General features: G+C 39.2%; 1 protein-coding gene across 2 annotated transcripts in view; it reads left to right on the top strand.

Annotated features, from left to right (window-relative positions):
- The first annotated feature begins 22812 nt into the window (after positions 1–22812).
- Positions 22813–25648, top strand: part of CLVS1 (clavesin 1) — a 217101-nt gene continuing 214265 nt past the window's right edge. The window contains exon 1 of one of the 2 annotated variants that reach the window (XM_011931939.1): positions 22813–22997. The gene's annotated coding sequence lies outside the window, so the exon portion shown is untranslated. Of the gene's footprint in view, positions 23094–25648 lie in introns of both variants that reach the window. The other variant, XM_011931940.1, reaches the window with a different exon arrangement.

Raw genomic sequence — 25648 nt, 5'->3', positions numbered from 1 at the left:
TTGAGTCAAGTACTGATAAAGGCAGCCCAGTGGAGGGAGGGGACCAGGAGACAGAAGCATCTAATAAAGTGCAAGGCCAGCAGAATCAGTTCTCACCTCTGTGACCCAGGCTTTTTACCCAAGACTCCAGAACAGGTTATTTATTGCTCTCTTTTCCCAGGGTTGCTAAATGGTTTTCACCTAAACCACGGAGAACATCCTTTGTGAGTAAATTCAAAATCGCCACTGAGTTTATGTCATAAAAGGGAGTTGTAAGTGAATTTCCGTATACTTAGATTAGAACTTCCATCTACTTGTCTAGTACAATGATTACATAATTAACGTTCTTGTTCCCATAAGTGCATATTCTGCACAACAGAATGTTTTAGGGAAAAATAATGCCTAACTTTGATTTTATTTTATGCACTCCGAAGGTTTAGAGTAAACAGAGAGGAGGAGGGAGATACATATTCCCTAACTCTGTATCCTAATAGGTATAAAACATTTAAAATTCCAATGTCTAAAAATTTGTATAGTTACAGATTCCTAAGTAAGCCTTAGGAAAGAATTCTGTGGTCAAACTACCACAGTATTGTAGCAGAAGCATATGTTAAAAATCACTCACAAAGTGATTTAATATATCATCTCTGTTTAGAAACTGAGGCATATCATTAGCAAGTAACTCCAGTGAACACATTTGAAAAATGAAATACAATAGCTAGTGCTTAGATGCCTGGAAAGTCAAGCTGTTTTTCCTGGGTGGGTTTTCCATTTGGCTGAGGGCTGACATGAAAGGTGATAGGGGTTTCCTCCTAGCTCCATTCACAGAGCTCTTATTTTATGGCAATTATTGCACCATGGTACATTCACTCGTATATAAGCTGAGATGTCAGAAGAGTTCCTGACGTTGACATATCAGTAGAAATTCCCAAAACACAGAAAATCAGGTAATCCTTAAGTGTCCAGATAATGCTATCTAGGCAGGAATCACTAACATGATATTTTCCTTGCAGGGAAATTATTGCAAAGCATCTATCATATGCAGTCCTGTGTGGAGTTTGATTAACTGTGGTAGTAACTGCAGCCAAGGCTTTTAGGGCAAAATCAAAGATCTGGTAACAGAAGAAAGAGATGATGTAGGCAGCATGCTGCTCATATGCATCATAAGGAGAGAGATTTCAATAGCACAGCACATGCAGCAGCATCTATGCATTCAGAGCACCTTCTAGCTCAGACTTTGAAAACTGGTGCTGGTTGGGCTCTCTGAAGCACTGAATATTGTGAAGAATTTCATGGGTATTTATGGTTAAGAACAGATGCAGAGGAGGATATTGGCGGTGTGGTGGGCTGCCGCAGCTGCAGCTGTGGGTATATCCCTACATGCAGAGGGTACTCAGGCCCCATGTCCCCCAGCTGCAGCACCAGGCTTGCAGGAGAGTCTGCAGCACCACCTTACATTTCCTCCTTTACCCAGTCACGTGGCATAGCACTGCAGTAACTACAGAGCCCGCTGATTGCTCCCTTCACATGTGTTGCCTCTGCCTGGAATGCATAACCCCCATATCTAATTTCTCCCCCTTTGCTTTCAGTTTAAATGTCACCTCCTCCCCTGCCATCCCTCTCCCCCATGTAAAGTAGGATGACAGTTACCTGTTTTTATTACTGTATTCTGATTCCTTCTTGGTTCTCTTCAGAGCACTTACATGCTATATTTTGCTTATTTGCATGCCATTCAGTCCATTCTCTTCCTTTTTTAAACAGGGATACTAATGGCCAGACAGTTAGAGAAAGTGCTTGAGCTTGCTTATTTAAATTAATGGTGGTGTCCTTAACCATGTCTATAACATCTGAAAGGGCAGGGACATCTGAAAGACCATTTGTTTGCAAATAAAACTGATGATTAGTGATAAAGCAAACAGCAAACACATAGTCCAAAGGAAGGAATAAAACATTTTTCCTTGGGCTGCTAGCAGACATCTGTTCTCCCTCTTCTTCCTATACAGTCACTGAGCAGGAAGAAGTACATTTACCCTTCTCTCCGTCTCCTCTTCACCTCTCCATACCAGGGCTCCATCATTTCTTTCTCTAACACTCTGGACAAAATATTGGTTAATAGGACCTGGAATGGGCATCAGGAAGGGGCATCTGATCTTCAAGGACTTCGAGTCTTGCTTATAAAAGGAGGAGATAAAGAAAAGTGATTCTGCCTGGTCCAGCCCAAACATATTGATAGGCTACTAGGGCCCAAGTCCTGTGCTGAGTCTTTTGTCTGGTTTCCATTTTCTATTACCCTAACTTGATTAGGGCCAGCTCCCCAGAGGAAGCAAGGAAGGGCCCCTATCTAGAAAGTGAGTCAAGGGGGAGTAGATAACCATGCTGAAGAAGTTGTAATGGTGCTCAGACACAGAAACACAAAGCTTTGCAAGCTTGGTGTGCTTGAGAATGATACAAGGAGTTTGTTTCAATTCAAATTCCTGGGTTTCCCTAACCCTATGAAATTTGGATTCAGTAGGTTTGGGTGGGAGTGTTAGATCACGGAATCTAGATTTTAAAGAGACACCTGATAATATTGTAAAAGGCTAGTTTTATATCCTTACCTGTCATCAAAGAATCAAGCATCCATGGCTTGAGCTCTGTGATCTAAGTCAGAGCTTCCAACTGGTATGTGTTCCAATACTGCTTCCTATAAGTGGCCAGGGAGCCCCGGTCTAGAGGGATGACCCTTGACCAACCCCATCCTTTTACCTTGCTGTGCCTTATAAATGCTATCATTTGTTCTGAGTGTCTTCATGTGAAAGCAGTTGTGAAACACTGGATAAGCGACACTGTTTTAGAATCTCAAATGGGTTTACTATCTTTTGACAAACAGTTAAATTCAGAACTAACAAGAGTGAAGAAAAAATGTAATTCAGGGTTAGTGTGGAGTGCAGGAGGGGCTTCTGTTTGACATTGCCATTTGCCATCCACTCTACAAATCCAGAAAGACACAAAGTCCTGGAGACCGAGTGTGAGTGCCAGAGATGGAAGGTTTTTGTCCCCCCACCCCACCCTACATTTATAGGATGAACTTCTAACTCTCAATGTGATAGTACTAGGAGGTGGAGTTTTTGGGAGGTGATTATATCAGGAGGGGAGAGCCCTCAGGAATGTGATTAGTGATCTTATAAAAGAGAACCCAAAGAGCTCCCTGGTGCCTTCCCATGTTAGAAACCAGTTAGAAGGAGCCATCTGTGAACCAGGAAGGGGCCCCCATAAGAACCTGAATCTGCTCATGTCTTGATCTTGGACTTTGTAGCCTTGAAAACTGTGAGAAATAAATTTGTATTGTTGATAAGCCACTGAGTTTCTGGTATTCTGCTACCAGAAGTCTGAAAGCATTAAGACAGTGAAAACTCTATGCTGCGTGTTCTTCAGTCAAGGGACCCACTCTTCTTGCATTGAATCACTGCTTCTTTTCTTTCTTCTACTATTTGGCAGCAATTCTCATTGCTGTGTGTGTGTGTGTGTGTGTGTGTGTTTTGGAGACAGGGTCTTCCACTGTTGCTCAGGTTGGAAGGCAATGCTGCAATCATAGCTCACTGCACCCTTAAATGATCTGAAGTGATCTCTTCTCATTTCAGCCTCTCACGTAGTGGGCGGTACAGGCACATGGCCACCATGCCTGGCTAATTAAAAAACAATGTTTTTTTGAGATTGGGTCTCACTATGTTGCCCAGGCTGCTCTTGAACTTCTGAGCTTCAGTGATCCTCTTGCCTCTGGACTAGTGGGGATTACAGATGTGAGTGATTGTGCTCAGCTGCCTTGTATTTTTGAAACATGTCATAGGATGCTGCTTGTCTCTCCAATAGAACACAGTCCATTCATCAAATGTACAGTCTTTCCAGGCACAATGTCTATAATCCCAGATACTCAGGAGGCAGAAGTAGAAGGACTGCTTGAGCTGAGAAGTTCAAGACTAGCCTGGGCAACATAGTGAGACCCTATGTTAAAAAAAAAAGTAGTCTCCCGGCACATCTGATAAGAATTGAAAGGTTTTTTGTTCCTTATTCTGAAAGGAGGAATTGTACCACTTTAAGGAAAGCACATGTGTTAAACTTGTCTTTGACTTCAGCACCTGGAAAGATACAGATTAGGCATCCTCCCTCTGCTGACCAACACCTATCTCATATTTGGATGAGTTTTCTCTTGACACATCACTTCCTGCCTCCCAGGCTGCAGGCAGAGTGTGCGGTGACAGGGTGGCAGGTGTTCAGGATGCTCCCACCCTCCCTGTTCTTTGTGGTTGACTTGCCCTTTCTTGCCTGGGGTCTGCCAGGAGATTCAGAGCTACAGAGCAAAGAGCACTCATTGCTCTAGGAGCCTGAGGCATCACACATCTGCTCCTGATGAAGACACTGGAACTGAGGGTTGTTGGGGGAAGCTGCCCATGATTTAAGATGATCTTATGGGCAATTTAGTTAAGCCTGCTGTGTCACGTTGTTTCAGGACAGGAAGGTGAATGTAATTCTTAGTGATTGAATCAGCTGGCTTTTGAAAGAGGAGGAGCCAGAGAGAGTCACCTCCCTGGGAAACTTGATAGATGAAAAATGACCCAAAGATGTCCTCGGCTAAGTATTCAGTTTGATTGGCACAAGGTACTGAAAACCTCTTCATGTTTACAATAATTTACTTAAGACTTCTGCTAAAACTCCCTACCATTTCCCCAGCAAACAGAGGATGGGGTCTGGGTTTTATATATTGCTATTTTTTACCCCCATGCTTTTCTTTGAATATAAATTATCAATTATTTGTAATAACACAAATATACAATTGTGGCTTAAAAATGTACAGTTTATTTTCAGTTGACTTTTGAATATAGTTTTGTATTTACGTATGAAAATGTGTTTCATACTTTGAGAATTCATGTTTAGCGAAATAATAAAGTCCCACTGGGCAGCTCTCCTTCAGCAAGTGTTGGAAGGCTGCTCAGTTCCTGTCTAACTCCTTTCATCGGCTCTTATCTATAATCCATGATGTACTGAGATTCAACAGTATCAACCTTCAGACATTTTGGCTAGTAGGAGAGAGAAAGTTAAGTGTTTGCATTTCTTTTTTTTTGATGAGGTGAATGGAAGTTGCAAACACTATAATGCAGCATACTAGGTGTCCTGAGCAGGCATGGCATTGCAGAAAGACCATAGGAAGTGGTATCACAAGATATGGGTTTGAGTCCTGCTACTTAACAGTAGAGCCTTAGGCAAGCTATTTAGTCTCTCTCAGCATTAGACCTTCCTCAGTAAGGGTTATCATTGCCAGCACCCTGCTTATCCCATGGGATAGTTATGAAGATCAAATGAGATGGTAGATATGAAAGTATTTAGTAAACTGCAATGTCTCCCTTTCAAGCAGTCTAGGGCTCTGGCACTAAACAAGCATCTCGGGTTGAGAAAGTGGTAACTGTCACAGAGATTGAGTGTGAGATTTTCTGTTTACAAAGAGACTACCTGAAATAATTGCAAAATGAACTCTCAGTGGACTTTCAAAAATTTCTCTTCAAGCTGAAACAGTGTGAAAAGGAGGTATCAGAACAGATACCCTCATGTCAAAATGAAGAGAACCTGGAATAGAGGCTCGAGCTGGCAGGGTCACCATTGAGCCACTGACATTAGCTGGTTGCAGACCTTGTCTTTTTCTTCCCTCTGTATCTCTCTGGGTGATCTCATTCAGTCCCACGATGTTAAATGCTGTCTATATGCTTGAAGATACTGAAAGTTACAGGCCCAAATTGGAACTTTCTCTGAGTTTAATGATATGAAATGGGTCTGCTCACCTGGTGCAATAATACCAGATATCCACACAGAAGGTTGCAGTGGAAGAAACGGAAGGCATTTATTTTCAGGGTGCCAAGCAAGGAGGATTAAGCAGCTAATGCTTAAGTCCTGACCTCCCCAGTAGCTTATAGGTAAGGGTCTTTTAAAAGTGGGAGTAAATTTCAGGAAAGCAGAAGTTAACAGGCAAAATTTTAGATCAATACATCAAGGTTACACATTGGTTTTGGCCTAAAAGGGCAGGATATCTTGAAGTGGAGGCTTATAGACCATAGTCATATTCAAAGACGTTCTGAATTGCAATTGGTTAAGGAAGGGAAGCTTTATTTTAAAATTTGGAGTCAGCAGAAAAGAATGTTAGCTCCGGCTTGTGAGTATAACTTCCTCCAGGACCCTCAGGAAGACGTTTAGAACACAGAATGGTGGTCAGAGTTCAGTTTCCAGTTCCCCGTTCTCTGAGGTCCACATACCAGCAGAGCTGAAGTTGGTAGGAATGGAGATCTGAAGTTGGTGGGAATTGGGGTTTCTGAAAAATGGCTCAGAGACATGTGTTGTGGGGCTATCTCTAGTTTCTATAAGAAACCAGCTCTCCCGTGATTCTAGCTTCATTGGCTATTGTTTTAAGCTACTATTACTTCCTTGCTTAACTAGTTGTTCATTTACTTCTCAGAGCTAGCTAGGTGCCTGGAGTTTCCCTTGAAGGAACTCAAGACTTTCCTTTATTTCCATGCTTGGAGTCCCACAGGCCCATAAGGGGAGGTCCTGGCTCCTTCTCATGAGCTCCAAATGTACATCCAATTAAATTTTTAGTGTTATCACATGGATGTACGATAGGCATTAGAAAATTAACATGGCCTACACTAAGCTACTATCTGCTCCTCAAATCTACTTCCCATCAAGCCTTATTTATGTCAACAGATGGCATTACCATTCACCCAGTGGTTCAGGCACAAATCATGAGAAACATTCATGCTGGACTCTGTATGGAAGTCTGTCAAGTGTTCAAATCCCAGGTCTGCTGCTTATTAGTTAGGTGACTTTGGATCAGTTACTTAATATTTCTGTACTTCAGTTTCCTTGACTATAAATGGGCATAATCTCCATCTCCATTTTTAACGTGTAGAATTAGGATAATAATAGTACCTATTTCTTTGAAATTTTGTGAAGTTTAAATGTAAAGCTCTCAATTTAGTGCCTAGCACATCGTAAGTTCTATGAAGAGGTTTGCTGCTATTGCTATGATTTTCCCATGCCACCTAAATTTCACTAGCAAATGTTGTCAGCTCTGTTTCCAAAATATACCCTAAGTCTGACCACTTCTCACTATACCATTATCACAGCCCCTGTAATTCCTTCTCTGTTGAAGTCCTGGATACTTCCTAACTTATTTTCTGCCCCACTTTCTCTCTGTTACTACAGAGCAGCCAGCATCTGGGCCCCTCACCAGGCCTGCTGAGTCACAGACACTCAGGTCCTGACTCCTTTCCCATCTCATGGCTTCTCTCTACCTCATTCAGAATGAACTAGCGTACCATGATTGCTCTTGTGCCAATTATTTCTCAACTCAGTTGTCACCCCTTCCAAGAGATCTTCCTGTGCCTCCACAGAGAAGCCCCCTCACCAGTCATTGCCTGCCATTGTCATTCTATCTGGGTTTATTCCTAGCTCTTAGCAGGATCTGAGTTCTAGCAATGGACAGGTCTAAGGCTTCCTGTTCATCTTCCCATGAAATGTCAGATGAGAGCCTGTATGTTTTGTTGCTATGTCCTGACAATCTTGAACTTTACCTGATTCCTATGATCCTGAAAGACAGCAAAAGTTGAGAAATCCCTTTACCCTTTGTGTCCTGGGAAACAGTTTACTTTAAAAGAACCATCCTTCCCCATCCTTACCTTTGATAAGATTCACAGATGACCTCCTTTGTTTACTTGTGACAATGCCAGACACAAACCCTCCAAATTTTTTTTTCCTCCCTCATAAATGCATAGCTGAACTGCTTTTCCCTGCTGGCTAATCCTCACTGATCAATTGGAACAAAATGCTGTTAACCAGATTTGGTTAATATCCTTTTCTTCCCCCAGGCCAAAGAACTTTGGCTCACATTCAGCTTGAGCCAGCAGACAGCCCCAGGTGAGACTAGGTTGGCCTCAGGGTAAAACATTCCTGGACCTACTATCCAATCATGCCACCCTTTCATCTTATTTCTCCACATCTATTTGAATCCTATTGAAATCCTTTTTCATCCTATTTCTCTACACATGTTTTTCCTAGCCTTTTTGCTCCTTCCTATAAGAGAGAAACCATTTTTGCATAACACTTGAGATGATTGCAGATCAGTGCTCCCCCTATGGCAATAACTTCCCTCACCCTATGCAATAGTTCTTTTCCCCTCTTGCAATAATCTTTTCAAATAAAGTCTCTCTTTAATAAATCCAGATTTTTTTTTTTTTTAATTTGACAGTCCTCAGTATCTAAAAGATGCCTGGCTCATCATAGATATCTAATGGATATTTGTTCTGGACTAAAAGTAGATTGCTATTTGGGATTCTAGCCAAAATATTGTAGCTCTTTTGTGTCAACCCGTATGCCTGGTGAATCCCAATGCTCACTGATGAAATCCCAACACTGTGGAGTCACACAGAGGCAGTTGCACTTTGAACTGGCTGCAGGGTGCAGAGACAGAATCTCGGGAGAGACAAGGCATTCAGGCCCAGAATGGGTGCCTGAGGGTAGAAATAAAATTACCATTAACCCATTATCTCATTTCACTTTATTCACTTGCAGAAAGAAATGCATGTTCTGATCATCTGGAGATTTTACTTTCCTTGTTGCCCACTCAGTCCTTCACAGCATCCCACCAGCGAGAAAGATAAGAGTAGTGTGGCAGCATGTCTTCGTATTTATGGAGACTCAATATCTGTGTAATCAAATGGTATGATTATTAATATTTTTAAAGTTTTTCATTTTTCTATTAGGTATTTAGAATTTTATAAATCTTGTATCTAAATTTGTGTTGCGTTCCTGGCTGTACTAAAAAATTAAGACCCACAGAAACAAAATAGAATAGAATAAAATAAGCCATAAATACACTCTCCATCTCCAATACATACATGCATCTATATCTGTCCACTACTTTTAAAGTTTTCTTTGTTTTAGATCAGTCACATTTAGCCTCTGTTTTTTGAGCATGGAGTATTTAGCTGACTATAATTTTATAGGAAAAATTATCTTCGGCCTTGAAAGATAGACCCACTCATATCCTGCTTAAACAGCTGTGATTTAAAAAGCAAACAACTTTCCGTACCAGTTTTGATTTTCCTCTTCTTGTGGCTAATCTAAGCATCCTTCTCAACTGCAAATATATTAAATGATAATCATGACTGAGGTACATAGCTAATTTGGGTTTATTGCCTGTTTATATGTATAACAAATGTAAACTTTCAAAGTTAGCATCATTATGTTTCAAGACTCATAAAATATGCTTTAATTTATTGTAACTATATTGTCATTTTGAGTTAATTTATTTAGGAAAATTCGGCTCACTGTTATTAAGAAATCTTTTTCAAAGCCGAGCATGAAAGAAGGCATTAATTAACTCTTTATTGATGGATTGATCAGAGGAGGAGACTTTACCATTCATAGACTCTGCTGGTTACTCAACAAAATATGAAAGTCTTGATGCCAGCTGTTTGGAGATAAGAGAGTCATTCTGAATATGTAAGTTTCAGAAATGGTGAATTATTATGCCTAAAAATTCTTAAAAATAACATTCAGAATATTTTAAACATTTCGCATGGTACTAGGCAATCAACAATAATTTATTGAACACTTTCACTGTGCCCAGCATTGTGCTGTGAGCCATTGGGTGATTAAAAGATGCTGTAATATTCATTCTTTCAGTGCTATTTTAGAGAATCTATTTCATTTTGTTGCCATCTGCTTGGACTAGATTAAATATTCTTTGACTTTTTACTTTCCCAGCATTTATGCTGAATGTACTCACTTATTCTAGCGGAAATTAGCTCTATTTCCCTGAGCTTAAATTTTCTTGATAGTTATTGATAAGGCCATTTCTCTACCCTGGTGAATCACTTAACCAAGGACATACTTAATTTCTTTGAACTTTTATCTTGTTGCTTTCTTCTCCCCCTGCATCTTAACCAAATTCTGATTAGTGAGTTCATTACCATTTGTACCTTATGTCTTTAAACATGTAGCGAATCTGAGATGTTTTCATCAAATCAGGAAAATTGCTACTTCTCTCTTTCATCACACCAAGATTGATTTTCAGGTCCCCAAAATTCATCTTCATTTTGAGGATACATCATGGCAAAGGAGCACAAAATCACTAGTTATTTTTAAATTTGAGTAGCTTAAAACACATCCTTTTCGTTTAGATGGAGTTACTTGAAATTTGGGGCTACTTTCTTAAATTTATTAACACTTGTAGTTTCTTATGTCTTCATAATTCATATTACAACTCTGTCCATTTCTCCAAGTACAAATAGGGTTGTCAGAAGGCTTTAAAGACTGTAATCATTGAGTAATACGTAAAGAGTCCAACTGAATAAATACTTTATGGAATAGCTCTCTGGTGATGCAAAGAATTAAAGAAGTTTTTAAAGGTGCCCAATTTGCAATCAGGAATATAAATTGCTCAGATGCTGGGAAATTTTGACTTCAAGCCAAAACTTAAAAAAAGAAAGAAAGACAAAAGGCTATAAATTATTATAATTGGAGTGGAGGAAAAATATTGTCTAACCCAGCGATTGCAAACAGGAGACCTCTAGGCTTGGCCTGGCCTACAGACTGCTTTTATTTTTAATTTCAGTTTTTATTTTGAATGCCTTTAAGAAATGCAAACTGATCTTCAGTTTACCACATTCCCCACCATTATTGCTGCCTTATTCCTGACCCCATTTATGAATTTATACTACCTGCCTGGCACCTAGATGCATTTAAATCTTGGCCTAGTTTTTATCGATAAGAAAATGAGAAAACTGTGAGGTAAGTAATTTATTCAAGGTAACTGATTAGCAATCTGTTTCACACACAGTTTACTTCCCAAATATCCTGATTACCCATCTTGCATCCTTTCCACTGCATACATGGTTGTATTTATTGGAGAGATTAAAGTACGAACCAACTAAAAATTTAGGTCATTAATATAACATTTCATATATTTGTGAAACAACAAAATTATGTTGGAAGAAGTAGTAAAAAGGAAGATTAATTCAAGAGATTGAAGAATTTGACTGGGCTAAGGGAGAAAGCTGAGTTTTGATCTTGAGTTCCATCCCCCACACAGGCTAAATTTATTGCTCATTTTGCACAATGAAGAGAACAACCAATAAAAACCAGTTTGATTATAGCATTTCCCTCTATAAGTTTAAAGTTAGTCTCTCAAAGGTCTTACCTTTACAATGCCATCAATCCCTGAAAAGAACAAATCACTGAATTCAAATAAATAAAACCCTATGACAGGTTTAGAAATTATTCTCTCTTAGCTATCATGTTAATCATGCAAAATTTCTTTATGTCAACAGGACTTCATTTGGAAAAGATCACATGGTTTTGCATAAGAGGCAGTGGTATTTCTTAATTCAAGTTGCCATTAATATGGTTAATCGCGAGTCACTGCTGCACAATCTAAGCATAAAAGGGAAAAAAAAGGTTTAGTTTGTGAAATTCTGGATTTCTTGCACTTTCTGACTCAGAGCTGAACATCCATTAAGAAAACTATGCTTGGGATTTTCTAAGATACTTGGATTAAGCCATTAGCAATCAGCAGGGAAGGTGTCCACAAAATGAATGACAAAATCTGGATTGGTAATTAGAAAACACTCTCCCGTCATTTTTGGTCCAACCAGTTGCCATCAATATCCACTCACATTAGTTTATACTCTATTTTCAATTTCTTCCCTTCCCTTGTTATTTCTTAGTCCCTGTGTGGTCAATGAATTTGGAATATCTTCTTCTTTTCCCTTTTGCTTGTTCTGGTTTTTCTCTTCTAGGGATAATCCCAAACAGTCCCAGTGGGAGGTGTATATGAGTTAGAAAGATTGCTCAAGAAATCCTTGCATTCATGCACCAGTAAAATTGTACTTCTGGCAATATTCTCTTGTTTGTTTTCAGATCTTAATTAAACTAGACTCAGTTTTTAAACTTTCTCAGTGCTCCACAGCATTTTTCCACAGCTAGCACTTATCAGATTGCACTATAATTATTTGCTCACATATTCAGCTCCTTCCTTTGACTCTACACACCTCAAGGACAAATGATTATGTCTTAATCAGATTTGCATTCCTAGCACTTAACACAATAAATATTCTATTACTGAAAGAAAAAAAAATGAATAAAATGATACAAGATAATAGGTGTTTATTAAAAGTCTTACTTTTTTGTTTTTAAAGATTCAAATATTAGTTATTATATAAAAACAGAAAAGTGACCTAATGGTTGAACTGGGAGAGTCAGGGAGGACAAGTTATGTGTGGGATGATGTCCTCAAAGGAAGGGAAGCTGACTTCAGTCCAATGTCCCAAATAGATCCCAGCACAGTGGCTACTATTTTTCTCTCTGTCAAATTCTTCCTTTGATGCCTTGTTCCTTACCCTTTTAATACCTCTTGATGTTTAGGAGAACTGTTGCTCCTACTGGTAAATTCTTTATCAATACCTTTTTATTTTATAGCTGTTGACCTACTCAGTCTGATTGGAGTCAAGTCTTACTGACTCAGGAGCCACATTCCCTCTTTCTCTCCACTGATATAGCACTTAATATACCAGGCATGCTCTAAGCACCAAGCACTACCTTTAGGCTGAAGAATGAAGCTTTTGCCCAGACCCTGTGCATACCATTTCCCTAAGATGAGGAGCTCATGGTGCACAACTCATGGATATCTGTAGTCTATACCACACTCCCATGTTCCAAGTACCAGGATGCAAGGATCTTTTGCACAAATGGTACCCAAACCTGCATTCAGGGCTTGTGTGGACCTCTGCATAAGGTCCTGCTTCCTGAGGGTGCCTGAGCTACTTGTTTGGAGTGAGGTCAGATGAGCTTTGTTGTGTATGGTGTCTGTACACAGATCTGAAGCCCCCAACGATGCAGGACAAACACAGAGGTGAAGATAGAAGGGATGGTCTATGGATGAGTAAGGGGGAGGCTCTCTTTTTACTTTATTACTACTTTCATCTCCCTTAAATGTTCGAGCTAGGCCTGCTAGATGCTTTGTATATATGGCCTTATTTGTACTTCCCAACAAATACATGGGGTGTAGGGAAGAAATAAAGTTCTTATGGGGAAAACAAGATTATAGGGAATTACTGAAGTCTCAAGTAAACTCATCCTTTCAACAAATATTTGTTGATAATAACATCCATAGATTCTCAAATGGAATTAACCCCTGACACAAAAGACAGATTAATGAGAGAGAAATAGAAGTTTATTAGCATGTATTTGAATCCCAACTTATATATCATCTTCGACAAAGAACAGTATTTTAGAGAAGTGACAAGACAACAAAAAAAAAAAAGGACTTTGAGTCTCTATGTGCAGCAACTTGTGGGAAGGCAAATAAATAGCAGGTAAAAGTTAGTTAGTAAAGTTTGTTAATGTAAATTCCTCTGGTATCATGTCCATTCCTAGAAGGGGCTAAAGCTGTCTTCAATGGTTAACCTTTGTTCTTTCTGTTGGTGGTTTGGCAGGTGAGTAGGGAGTAGATAGCTATTGTTTCTGTAAGTCTATGCCCTAATTTTAGGCAAATGTTGGGGACTGAGAGCATTCCTGCATCTGCTTTTCTTAACTGTCTTCAACTCAACGATCCTTCATATTTCAGGAAGATATATTCTGATCTCCCACAATAAACATAGTGGTGAGCAAAAACAGAAGCCCTCTTCTCTCTTGAAACTTTTTACATCCACTAAATAAAGATAAAAAAAGGCTCCAGTAAGCTAAGGAAACACTATGCCATTGAACATCTCTTTAAATAGCATAAGTGTACTGTAACACTAATTTCTGTTTACCAGTCTTGGATTGCTAGAAAATGTTTAGGTCCATTTTCCTCTACAATTTTAAAAGGATCCCTGTATGTCCTTGTTTCCTTTTTTTGAGCATTTTCCTTCCATGTCCTGTTTTCAAAGCAGATATTCAAAACTTTTCCGATGTTATAACTTGGATATAACTTTCCAAGATCTCTGCTAGTGTTAATAACACAAACTAATTTGGGAATATGTGTTAGTGAATGTCATCAGGGATTAATGTGTGTGTATAGGTGTAGATATAGATACAGATAAAATATATTTTTCTTCATTAGTGAAAAAGGAGCCTTGAAATAATTGAAAGGTAACCCCTTTTCTCCAATGCACACCCTTCAGTTTAGGGCTGTGCCCTTTAGAATGACTCAGTGGGTCTCCCTCAGAACAGGTGGTTATCTTGGAATCACTGAGGGTGGCTTTGCCTTGGGACATGAGGATAGTTGTTGCCTTCCTACTCCCGTGCTCCTGGGGCCTCTGAGTTGAGCTGTTGGTGAGCACTGGTGCATTGAGAGCACGAGCTTGGGACAGAGGCCACAGCAATGGATCAGGCATCCTCACTGACAGGTTGGCACCACCTTCATAGAACCAGATTACCAGAGATGGCATGTGGCAGAGAGAGTAATTGGCTGTAGTGGGCCAATCAAACTGCAGCTCTAGCTTCTAGGGTGTGGGAGCCAGGGCCTCCCCTTGGGACGGACTTAGCTTTTGAGATATGAATGGAAAAATATGCGGTGTAAAAAGACCTGAAGTGTATATCCCTGCCCCAGCTTTCCTCCTCCGTACAACACAGCTGTGCTTGGTGATGTCATGACAAGTACCTACTCAGAGCAGGCTCTTATTTTGCATCCCAGCTCCAGCTTCCCATCGGGCAGTGAGGCAAAGGTCATTCTTGGCCAGAGGTGCCTTAGTTTCCTCATCTCTCCCAAGTCTTTGTGAAAGAACTCTGCACCTCTCTGCCTGTTGCTTTATATTTTGTTTCCTATTCCCAAAGGCCAATTCCCTCTTTTTCCAATGATCTCTCAGAGTACTGACTTGCAAGTTATGAATGTTAAAACCAAACTCTTGTAGTAGCTAAAAAGATCTGCAGTAATAATTTCACAAAATTTGAATAACTGCATTCAAATTTTGCAGAAAGGGAAACTCATAGTAGCTGGAATGCATTTACAGATGATTTGTAGCATTCATTTGCCAAACCGTAACTCTCCTCTGATGCCCTATTAAGATATCCACTGAAAGCTTTGGGGGGCCAGAGGGATATAAACTTGAAATACATCACAAGAATATAATTTGAGGCCGGGCGCGGTGGCTCAAGCCTGTAATCCCAGCACTTTGGGAGGCCGAGACGGGCAGATCACGAGGTCAGGAGATCGAGACCATCCTGGCTAACACTGTGAAACCCCGTCTCTACTAAAAAATACAAAAAAAAAAACTAGCCGGGCGAGGTGGTGGGCGCCTGTAGTCCCCGCTACGCGGGAGGCTGAGGCAGGAGAATGGCGTAAACCCGGGAGGCGGAGCTTGCAGTGAGCTGAGACAGGGCCACTGCACTCTACCCCGGGCAACAGAGCGAGACTCCATCTCAAAAAAAAAAAAAAAAAAAAAAAAAGTCAATAAATTATTTTTGTAAAGAAACTAGATATACATTTCCATGGACCTTTGCTTCATTCATGGCAACAAAGTCCATTATTTGCGAATGTAGTAGCTCAAGAAAAGAGGACGTCTTGGAATATTCTCATAATCTTCAAAACACTTTCGCCCTCATAAGTGATCATTAATTTATTTTTTTGTGTATTTTTTGTAGAGATGAAGTCTCACTGTGTTGCCTCATATGGTCTTGAGCTCCTGGGCTCAAGTAATCCATCCACTTAGGCCTCCTAAAGTGCTCAGACTGCAGACCTGAACCACCGTGCTTGGTGATCATTAACTTATTAATGTGCACATACATGTCTTCATAGTCTTTTTCCCCAATGGCATTACATCTTATTTGAGAAATGTATGTACTTTTCAGTGTTGGAGACAATCCTCCTCAAATTTATAACCATAAACTTGAATTTGCTACATTTATTCTACATAGTTCTCCTTTGAGCAGAATCAACAGCACCATTACAAAAATCTCCAGAAAACTTCAGAGAAATATAATTTTTCCTTCATCTCTGAAATGAGATGTACTGAAAGGCTACATTAATTGTTAAGCTGTGTAAGAAGGATGAGTACAGAGCTGTTCATCACCTAAAAGGTAAGGAAATGCATTTGGGGGTATTATGGACTTAATCATGTCCCCCAAATTCATATGCTGAAGCTCTAACCCTCAATGTGATACTACTTGCAAAACAGGCCTCTAAGGAAGTAATTAAAGTTACATGAGGTCATAAGGGTGGGACCCTAATGTGATAGGATTGATACCCTCATAGAAAGAGAAAGAGACATTAGCAATGTGCATACCCAGAGAAAATACCGTGTGAGGACACAGTAAGAAGGTAGCCATCTGCAAAAACAAGGAGAGAGCCCTCATCAGAAACCAATCCTGCTGGCACCCTGATCTGAGGCTTCTAACCTCCAGAATTGTTAGAAAAACATTTCTGTTGTTTAAGTCACCAAATGTGGGGTACTTTGTCATGGCAGCCCTAACACACTAGTACAGAGAGTGCACTTCTACTTACTGGTTCATCTCTTTCTGTGTTTGTGCTGCATCTCCTACCTCATCCCACTAGATATCCAAGACCCTCTTGCTGTACTCTGCATTTTCAAGGCATCCACTTATCTCCTGTATCCCAACCTGCCCTTCTGACTCAAGATCACTTCGGACACCCCAGCCACATAAATACACTAATGCTACATCTCAAATCCTAGGAACATTTCTAAGTGACTGGCTTGCCAATTTTAGTCTTAAAAACTGCAAAGATCTTCATATAGCAACAAATAACTAACATGTCATGAATTTCTGAATGTCTTTTGCAATGCCTTTTGAGAAAAGTGCCCATGGGTGTTTCATTACAATCATGTCACCTCCACCATCAATTCTAGCCACAACTAATTAGAACAAAGGTTGGTGCTGAGCAAAAGGCTACTAGCAATGGGAGGTCTGTTATGCTGCCTATGAAAGCATCTTAACTGAGAGGACACTCCTCGCCTGATAATGACTAAATAAAACAAACAGATTGTGGTTCTAAGAAAGTTTGAATGCAACATACAAAGAGAATCTCAGTAAGTAGAAGACAGAATGGGGAACTTTGTAGAGAGAAGTGGCAGTAGGCGTAAGGTTTGAGTAGCAGAGGCCATAATTAAGAAGGGATCATGAGGTAGAGGGAAGAAGAGAAAATGAAGCAGCTGGTAGAAGCAGGGGAAATGGTGGAAGATGGCACAATAGAACTTGGTTACAAGATCACAGGAGCTGGCATTGAGATATGACAACTTTTAGTTCTCTAAGAGGCCTGATAGCCTAATCCTTCTGGGATGCAGATAATATGGCCAAACAATGGTTCAAGCATTGACCTTGAGAGCAAGCAGACATGGACTACAATCCCAGCTGCCCAAATAATTCAGGCATGTTACTTAACTTCTTTATGAGTCAGTTTTCCTGGAAAAGTGGGGACAATACAAGTATTCCGTCATGGAATTGCTATGAGGATTCAATGCCATATTGCTTGAAAAGTTCTCGCTATAATGCTTATACATGGGGAAAGATTAATAAGCTGAAGATTAGCTATTATTATTACTATAAATTGTGTATCCTTATAATAAGTTCCCATGTGATGAAGTAAATGAAGTAAGGATCTATTTCCTGCAAACTGAAAGGGATTAACACATAGTGTGGCTCAGATAATTGAATGAAAAGTTGCAGGAACAAAAAACTTGGGATAGGAAATGGAAACTGTAGTACTCTGTTTTCATAGGTCTCCAAACACTCCCCGGCTTCATTCCCTCCTATGCAGTGATGCTATGCAGCAACGGGTGATCAAAATGTCAAGTGCCTTCCATGATCTATTCTGTACAGGAATATTGAATAATGGGGGAAGAAGAGTTCCTCCAGAGGAGTACTGCCCAGACAGAAAACATGTCTTTACTGTAGCAATTCATCTGAGCTTCCACAGCTAAATATTTGAACCAAAGTATTCTCTTTCCAACTTCCATGCTCCTTCCTCAACCATTGTGATATCAGTTACTGAGCTCTTTTATTTTCAAATTATAGAACTGGTCATTTTGATAGCAGTGGTAATGCCACCCTATTTGATTCACTGTAGACATTCATTACAGGTTGAATTACTTTACTCTTCCTTTCTGTAATGAATTTCCAAACTTGAGCACTTCCTGCTATTTGATGTTGTGCAATGGTTCTCTGGGATGAGGATCAGTATACAATGATGCAGCACTAGATCTTTGCTTTTAGTCTCAAGCTTTTAGTCTCTCAAATCTTGAAGAAATATGCTTGAGTTTGTGCTCCCTCTTGAAAGTCTACTATGCATCAAATACTGCCACCTTTTCCAACTCCATGCAGTCAAGTAGTACCACATTTCTTATACTGGTCCATGGGCTATGAGTAGAATCACGTACACCACTTCTAGGACTGAGTGAGAGTTCTCATGTACACATTTCCCCCACCATGATAGCTTTCAAAATGATAGAACTTTCCTGAGTCTGAGTTTGTGAAGTAGAGATCTTCTGTTGCCTTATACCTCATCTCCCTGCCAATCTAGCATTGAACCTCCAGCCTGAGAAATTAAACTTTGTTGTATTAAGCCTCTGAGATCTTTGGGTTTATTTATTATTGAAGCATAGCCTATCAGGTCCTGGAAGTGAAGTGCTGAATTAAAAACTAAATTGTGTAGTGTTGACATGAGGTTGGCAACACATGGTTAGGAAGCTGATATCAAAGGTGGGAAAGATAACAATTTGTGTTGTATAGTCATAAAACATTTGGTAAAATGGTCACCTGCAATAACTTAGAAGTAAGTTATTCCATATTCCAATATATGGAATCACCATAAGTGTCCATCAGCAAATGAATGAATTTTTTAAAAGTAGTATATATACACAATAGAATACTATTTAGCTTTAACAAAGAATGAATTCCTGACATTTGTGGCAACGTAGATAAACCTGGAGGACATTATGTTAAGTGAAATAAGTCAGATACAGAAAGAAAAATCTCACGGTCTTAGTCATCTGTGGAATCTAAAGATTTGTTGTCATAGAAGTAGAAGGTAGAATAGTGGTTACCACAGGATGGAGAGGGTAGGACAGAGGGAGGGTAATGAGATACTGGCCACAGATACAAACTTACAGTTAGAAGGAATAAGTTCTGGTGTTCCACTGCTATAGCAGAATGACTAGGGTTAACAATAATGTACTGCATATTTCAAAACAGCTAGAAGAGAGGTTATTGAGTGTTCTCATCACAAAGGAAAAAGTAAATGTTTAAGGTGATAAATGTACTAATCACCCTAATTTTGTCATTACACAACGAATATATGTATCAAAACATCATATTGTACCCCATAAATGTATACAATTATTATGTGTCAATCATACAAAAAGATTGTGTACTTAAATAATTCACATTTTTATTGAGAAATGGGTAAAGACCAAAGTGTCAGTAGTGTGTCTTGGTTATTACTTGCTGCTTTTGCAAGGTAATAAACAAAGAAAAGCCTAGTTATTAAAGTGAAAATAAAGAAGAATAAATATTTCCATAATTCCAAGGTCTTGCTGTGTTGGAAAAGCTAATCCATTTTTGCTCCCAAAAGAAAGAGGTAAAATTAAGTAAGCCTTTGAGGCAAAGTCTGTTAAAACTAAATATTTTTGCCAAGAATCAGATTAAGGGGGTGACTTTCATATCTACTTAAAATCTCTCAGTGGTTTAGAATGTCTCAAGGAAGAGATCAGGCAAATGATCTGGCCTTACTACTTACTATTCCAGAGAGACTCACATACATTATGAAAGATATAGAGGTGAAAAAGCAAATAAATATAGCAGATCTAAGCTCTGTGCCTCCAAAGACCTATGGTGTGGCTACTGGAATAGGGAATTGATTAAGTCAGATGGAAGTTGTGCCTCTAAGGTCTTCAGACAGTTATACTTCCAAGGAAACCGTGAGCTTGGACTAACAGAAAAGTCTGCGGAGCCTTAGATAATTAAAATAAGCCTTGAACTTCCAATCATCTATGGGAAGAAAGTAGGCCCAAAACTAACACATCCCCCAGGGATGTGCTTCAAAATATTGTAAAGAATGCCTCAGCCTGTTTGTAAACACTTATTTGCAACTGCCTTACTTGGAAAATTGGCTAGATGTGAACTTAATTTAATTTTACACCTTTTAATGTCATTCCAAAGGAAACTGAGCTACTTTGATAAACATATGGGTCCCTTGCACAGAACAGATTAGAATATAATCATTCAGTAAGTTCCTTTCCTTCATTTACCCTGATTGACATTGGGCTAATGTTTTGCACACTCTGCTCAACCTCCATTTCAATTCCACACTGGAAGCTGTCTATATATTTGTTTACCAGGATTCCTCCATGGACCCCTTTGTGCATGAACAGTCAATGACAAGGGTGAAGGCCTATCCTGCTTACAAGCATCTTTTATGCTGACTGACCTTGCTCCTGGCACACCCAACTCAGTTACTCATTTCTGTACTCCTTTAAAGGGCACTGTTAATGTTGGGTTTGCTGTGATCTAGGTTTGAGTACAGGGAGAGTGCCTTCTGTGTGTTGACCAGTGACAGGTAAAGGCTCTATCCATGCGAGGATGCACTGAAGTTGAGACTCCAGGAATAATGGGCTTAATACCCAGAGAAATACCGATATTTATGAAGGAGATGTCAGGATGATTTCACATTGGTGAAACAGCACATTGTTGAACACGTGACTAACATGGATGTTTAAGAGCCAAGAAAATGTGTGGGGAGTAAGGTCAAATTGTGGAAGTAAGAATATTCTAGTTAACTAGATCACATTTTGTTTTCTCTATTTATTTATTTATTTTTAGCACATAAGACATGGTCATTAATATTTCTGTTATCTAATGTGTAGGCCATTTTTTTTAAGTTTGAGTTTGAATTAATCAGCATAGGCTAGGTAATGCTGGAAGAACAAATTAACTCTGCAGCCCCAGTGACTTCCCATAACAATGGCTTCTTCTTTGTTCATATTGGGAATGGAAATTTGAAACGAAGAGGTGGCTAGATGAGACTGTGTTCTACTTAGTCTCCTGGGGACTAAGTAAGAAATTGTCATAGCCCATGGCTGGAGTAAGCCCATGGCCCTGTCCATATGTAATAGGGCTGGGAAGTGTGGGCAAGCATCAGGATATTAGATTATCAGCCAATATTTCTGTCATAATCTGCTCTAGTGGTTACCAAAAATATCTTAGCCCCTATGGAGCCATAGAACACAGAACTTACCACCAATAGATCACACCCTACCCATCTCCAAAAATTCCTTCACTTGCTGCAACCATTTCTCGATTTTGAATCTCTAAGTTTTAGATGGTTGTCTTATCTCTACATCATATCCAGATGTGGATTCTCTCATTCTGAGAATGTATAAACTAAGAACTATGTTGTTCCAGGCATACTTGTAAGTGCTTGGGAAGCAGTAGTGAACAAATTATCTGCCACATGGTACTTACATTCCATCAGAGAGAATGACTAAACAAATAAGTAAATATGTAATACTATGTCAGAGTTGGAAGAATTCTGATGACCTTGAAGTCTTTGAAATATATGACAGAAAGATTGCTTTAAAATATTTCATAAGTTTTCTAACTTTTTAGTAAATGTGAAAACTTTAAACAAATACAAGTAAGAAAATCAAGTTATCTTGGCAAAAAGAAAATTTACTCATGATGATGTAACTGATTTGAAAACTGGGGAAAAATGAGAATGCTGTATTTGATATCTTGCTTTCCTTCACTTAACACTTTGCAAGTATTTCTTTTTTGGTCTTAAACAGTTTTCAAAAATATGTTTTAATAGCTGTAAACATTATAGGTTGTATGAAAAATTAATGTTCTTTTATTTTTTGACAACTTTTATGATCATAAATGAAATTTATACACATAAATCTTTGCATATCTGAATATATCCCTAGCATAAAGTACTAGAAATGAAACTACTGGAATAAATGCCATGTATATTTATGACACTGGATGTACATTGTGAAATAGATTTGTAAAAATGTTATGCCATCTCACTATTATTCCAACAATATAAGATATGCATATTTAAAACTTCAGCCCAAACTGCCATATTAAACTGCATATTTCCATTTACTGGTGAGGTTGATATTTAAAAGATGTGTTTGTTATGCATCCCCATTTCTTCTGTAAATTCTTTGTCATTTAACATTCCTCCTTTTTTTCTAAAAGGTTGTTAGTGTTTCTCTTTTATGTGATACTTTGTGTATGAAACATCTACTTTGCTGCAGTTTTTTAAAGTGGTAATTTGTATTTACTTTTTTAATATTTTGACATTCAAGAGTGTTTTTACGCACTCAAACTTACTGATCTTCTTCTTTTTTATTTCTTCTATTCCTCTTGTGCTTAGAAAACCTTCCCTATCCTGAGATCGGTAAAATATTTCTGTTCTTCTAGTTATATTTTTAAGTTTTATGTTTTTGATAAAAACATCTATGTGTAATTTATTTTGGTGAAAAGAGACTTTGATGTGAGTCTCTTCAAATAGTTCATTTTCTTAATACCATTTGCTAGTAAAATAATTCATCCTTTTTTCCCATAGGTTTGTGATACTTTCTTATCTGTCAGATTTACACACACACACACACATCTGCTTTTGCGCTTTCATTAATCCGTTTGAAATATTCTACTTTTAATGTTGTGTGGGGAGTGATGGCGCCGGTATTTTTTGTCCCAGATGTTAACAAAATTACAAAAAATTATTGGTACTTCTCAACGGAACCAGGGAGGGTTGTGGTATGGAGGCATTTAGGACCCAGGGGAAAGCTAGGCTCGGTATAGAAGGACAGAGAATCGGGCGCGCACGCCTCCTACCAAAAATCACAGCCCCGTGTGGAGCTCGAGCTCTCATTCACAGCTTTCTAGAGAAATCTGAGCCCGAACCTGCCAGAATAGGGGAGCTCACCCACCCAGTTCAGCAGCGAGGACACCTGCAGAAATACATTCCCAAAGCAAGGCTGGGCGGCCGTGTGAAGGTATTTGTTGCCTTTTTTCTCCCCTCTGTATTTGCAGAGCCTCCCCGCCTTTCCCCTGCTCTTGCGATGCCATGGCTGCGGCGTTTCAGCACTTCGGTATGTGGACAGCTCCCATCTGCAATCCCTCTGCACTTCATCCCTTCCCCACCGCACCCCGCTCCCCGCCGCCTCCGCGGTCCATCCTCCTCCTGGCGCCCGCTCAGCCTGCGCCCCCTTACACATCAGCACCCCCATCTCCACCATCACTGTCATCATAGCCACCATCACCAGCGCGGTAACTATAGTCACACAACTGTGTCTTGCCACTTAGACAAAGCCCGAGGTCCGCAGAGTAGAGGGAAAGAGCTCAAGTTGACAGGCATAGGAAGGAAAGTTCAGGTGAACAAACCCCTGAAAACAAAGAGAGACGCCTGTTTGCGAGAAAGGGAAAGTGAAGGCAGGAGGGAGAGACCCCAGGCACGGGGACAGATGGGGCACTTGCCAGACACCAGCAGTTAGCCAGCTGCCTTTCAGCAGATTAGGGTCTGTTTAGTTGAGGAAATTAACATGGCCTAGGGCATAATGTGATTCCAGAAAAATAGAAATGTAAGCTCAACCTGTTTCTGCTTTTCCAATGGAGAATCACCAGGAAGCAGGGTGGGGGTGACTGATGACTCATATTCACCCACACGTCCGTTTCCTTTCCTAAGTGTTTAACGCAGAAACTCTAGAATCAAGTTTTTTCTTCTGTTTTCACTAAAATGTTTTGTAAAATCGGGACCCCAAAGATTCATTCTGGCCAGAATAAAAATAAAAATGATGGTAATGATTATAACTTAAGAAAGGGGGCTCTCATTCGAATGAACTATTTGTTCCAATGTTTCTTCCTGTCTACTTATTTCATTTCTATTTCAAATCTTAAACCTCTCTTTGGAGCAAAGAAAATAGATCCCTTGCCCAAATGGCCAAAGTAGTAATGATATTCAGACCAGATGGCCTTGCTTTGTTCATCATCAGTCAAGGACTGGCTCAGATTTGGAAGGCTAGATTTTTGTGTGCTTTCTCAGTAATCAGGTGATAACACCATTTTCCTATAATAGTAAAGGGTAATAGAGTGCAAAAATTGAAAAGGCATTTTATGTAACTCCGTTCTGCCAGGCTTTGCTTTTAGAGTGCTATCATTTTCTATCTCGGCTGAAGGCAAGTTGGAACATCTTTCAAATGTCTGATTAATTTGAACCTGAAAGTCTAAGCCCAAGTCATAGTCCCTATTTGATTTAATCAGGATCGTCTGTTTTATAAGAGCTAAAAAGCACCAGAAAATAAGTGCTGAGCCTGTCATAAATAAAAATATTTTGCTGGGTGCTCATTTAATTGATTTTTACTGAACAGCAAAGCATTGGGATTTTTTGACAAGTGTTTTTAATGAAATTAACATCTTAATTAAAAATGAGATTATTTAAATGGGAATAATAGGTCACATGTGACAAGAAAGTTTAAACCAGAGCACAGAAAAGCTTGATTTTAAAGTTGCCCTTGTGTATTTATTCTGTCTCTTAAAGACAGTGAAGCAAGTTTCATCTAAACCAGCTTGCTCACCATTAGAGGCATTGTTGAGAATAAAGACAGTCACAGATACGTATCTTTCGGAAGAAGTTCTGAGAAAAATTCATACTTAATTCTCTTTTAGAATGAGAAATAGTAGCATTACATCAAAAGTTAATTACTGCCACTAATTATATAGATATGATTCCACCTGCCTCTAAAATTCATTCACTTTTGGATCCCAAGCAAGAAAACTAGCAAAATATGGGGTGAAATGGATTTTATAGAAGAAGAAAATTTGATCATCCACATAATGTCCTTGGTTTAGTAATATCCACAGTAACCAATATCTCTTAAAAGTCCCTGAGAAAGATTCTTAAAATTCCCTTTTCTGTCTGCAAAGAATGGTTCAGCTCAGACAATTTTTAAAAGCGTACATATTGCCAATTCTAGCTGCTTCACACCAGAAATGCAGGCCAGGAATCCAGTGTCTCTAGAGCTTCTGTCTTCCTGTGTTTAATACAATCTCCTGGGGCTGGGGAAATTTTAAAACAATGCTGCTTCAGTGAGATTTACAGGCATCTATCTATAAGCAATGACTTTTCTTGACTGAAATGTTATGCTGAACTTATTGATTTTTATAGAATGACAGTATCCTGGCTTCCTTACTTAAATCTTTTCTATTGAGAGCTATTTCTCCTTTAAAAATATTTTCAATAACAGAAATTACTAATTTTTATAATGGATTTAAAGGTGAAGAGAAAATGTTTTCCAGCAGTGTCATCATATATTTTTGTACATATTCTCATAGAAGAGTGTCTCATTTAGAATCACGGAGTAGACAGCTGGAAGGTCTTTCACTTCCCAAAAGGCAAAATCTTGAACTTTTCAGAACTGGTGGTGTCTGCTCACTTCTGAAGCTTTTACAAAGAGAGGCACTTTATTATCCCTAAGAAGTGTATTCACAACTTTACACACTCCCTGATAGCAGAGCCTTCCATCCTTAATAAATAGATCCAGGCTGACTTTGATCTTCTGTACTGTCCCTGTTACACAGTGACTCAGACACAGGAGGCAGCACAGCAGAATGAGTATACAAAATATGAAGCTTTACTATATGCAATCAG

The sequence above is a fragment of the Colobus angolensis genome, unplaced genomic scaffold (genome assembly GCF_000951035.1).
Source record: "Colobus angolensis palliatus isolate OR3802 unplaced genomic scaffold, Cang.pa_1.0 Scaffold92, whole genome shotgun sequence".
Lineage (NCBI taxonomy): Eukaryota > Metazoa > Chordata > Mammalia > Primates > Cercopithecidae > Colobus > Colobus angolensis.
This window is presented reverse-complemented; position numbering and strand designations above follow the sequence as displayed.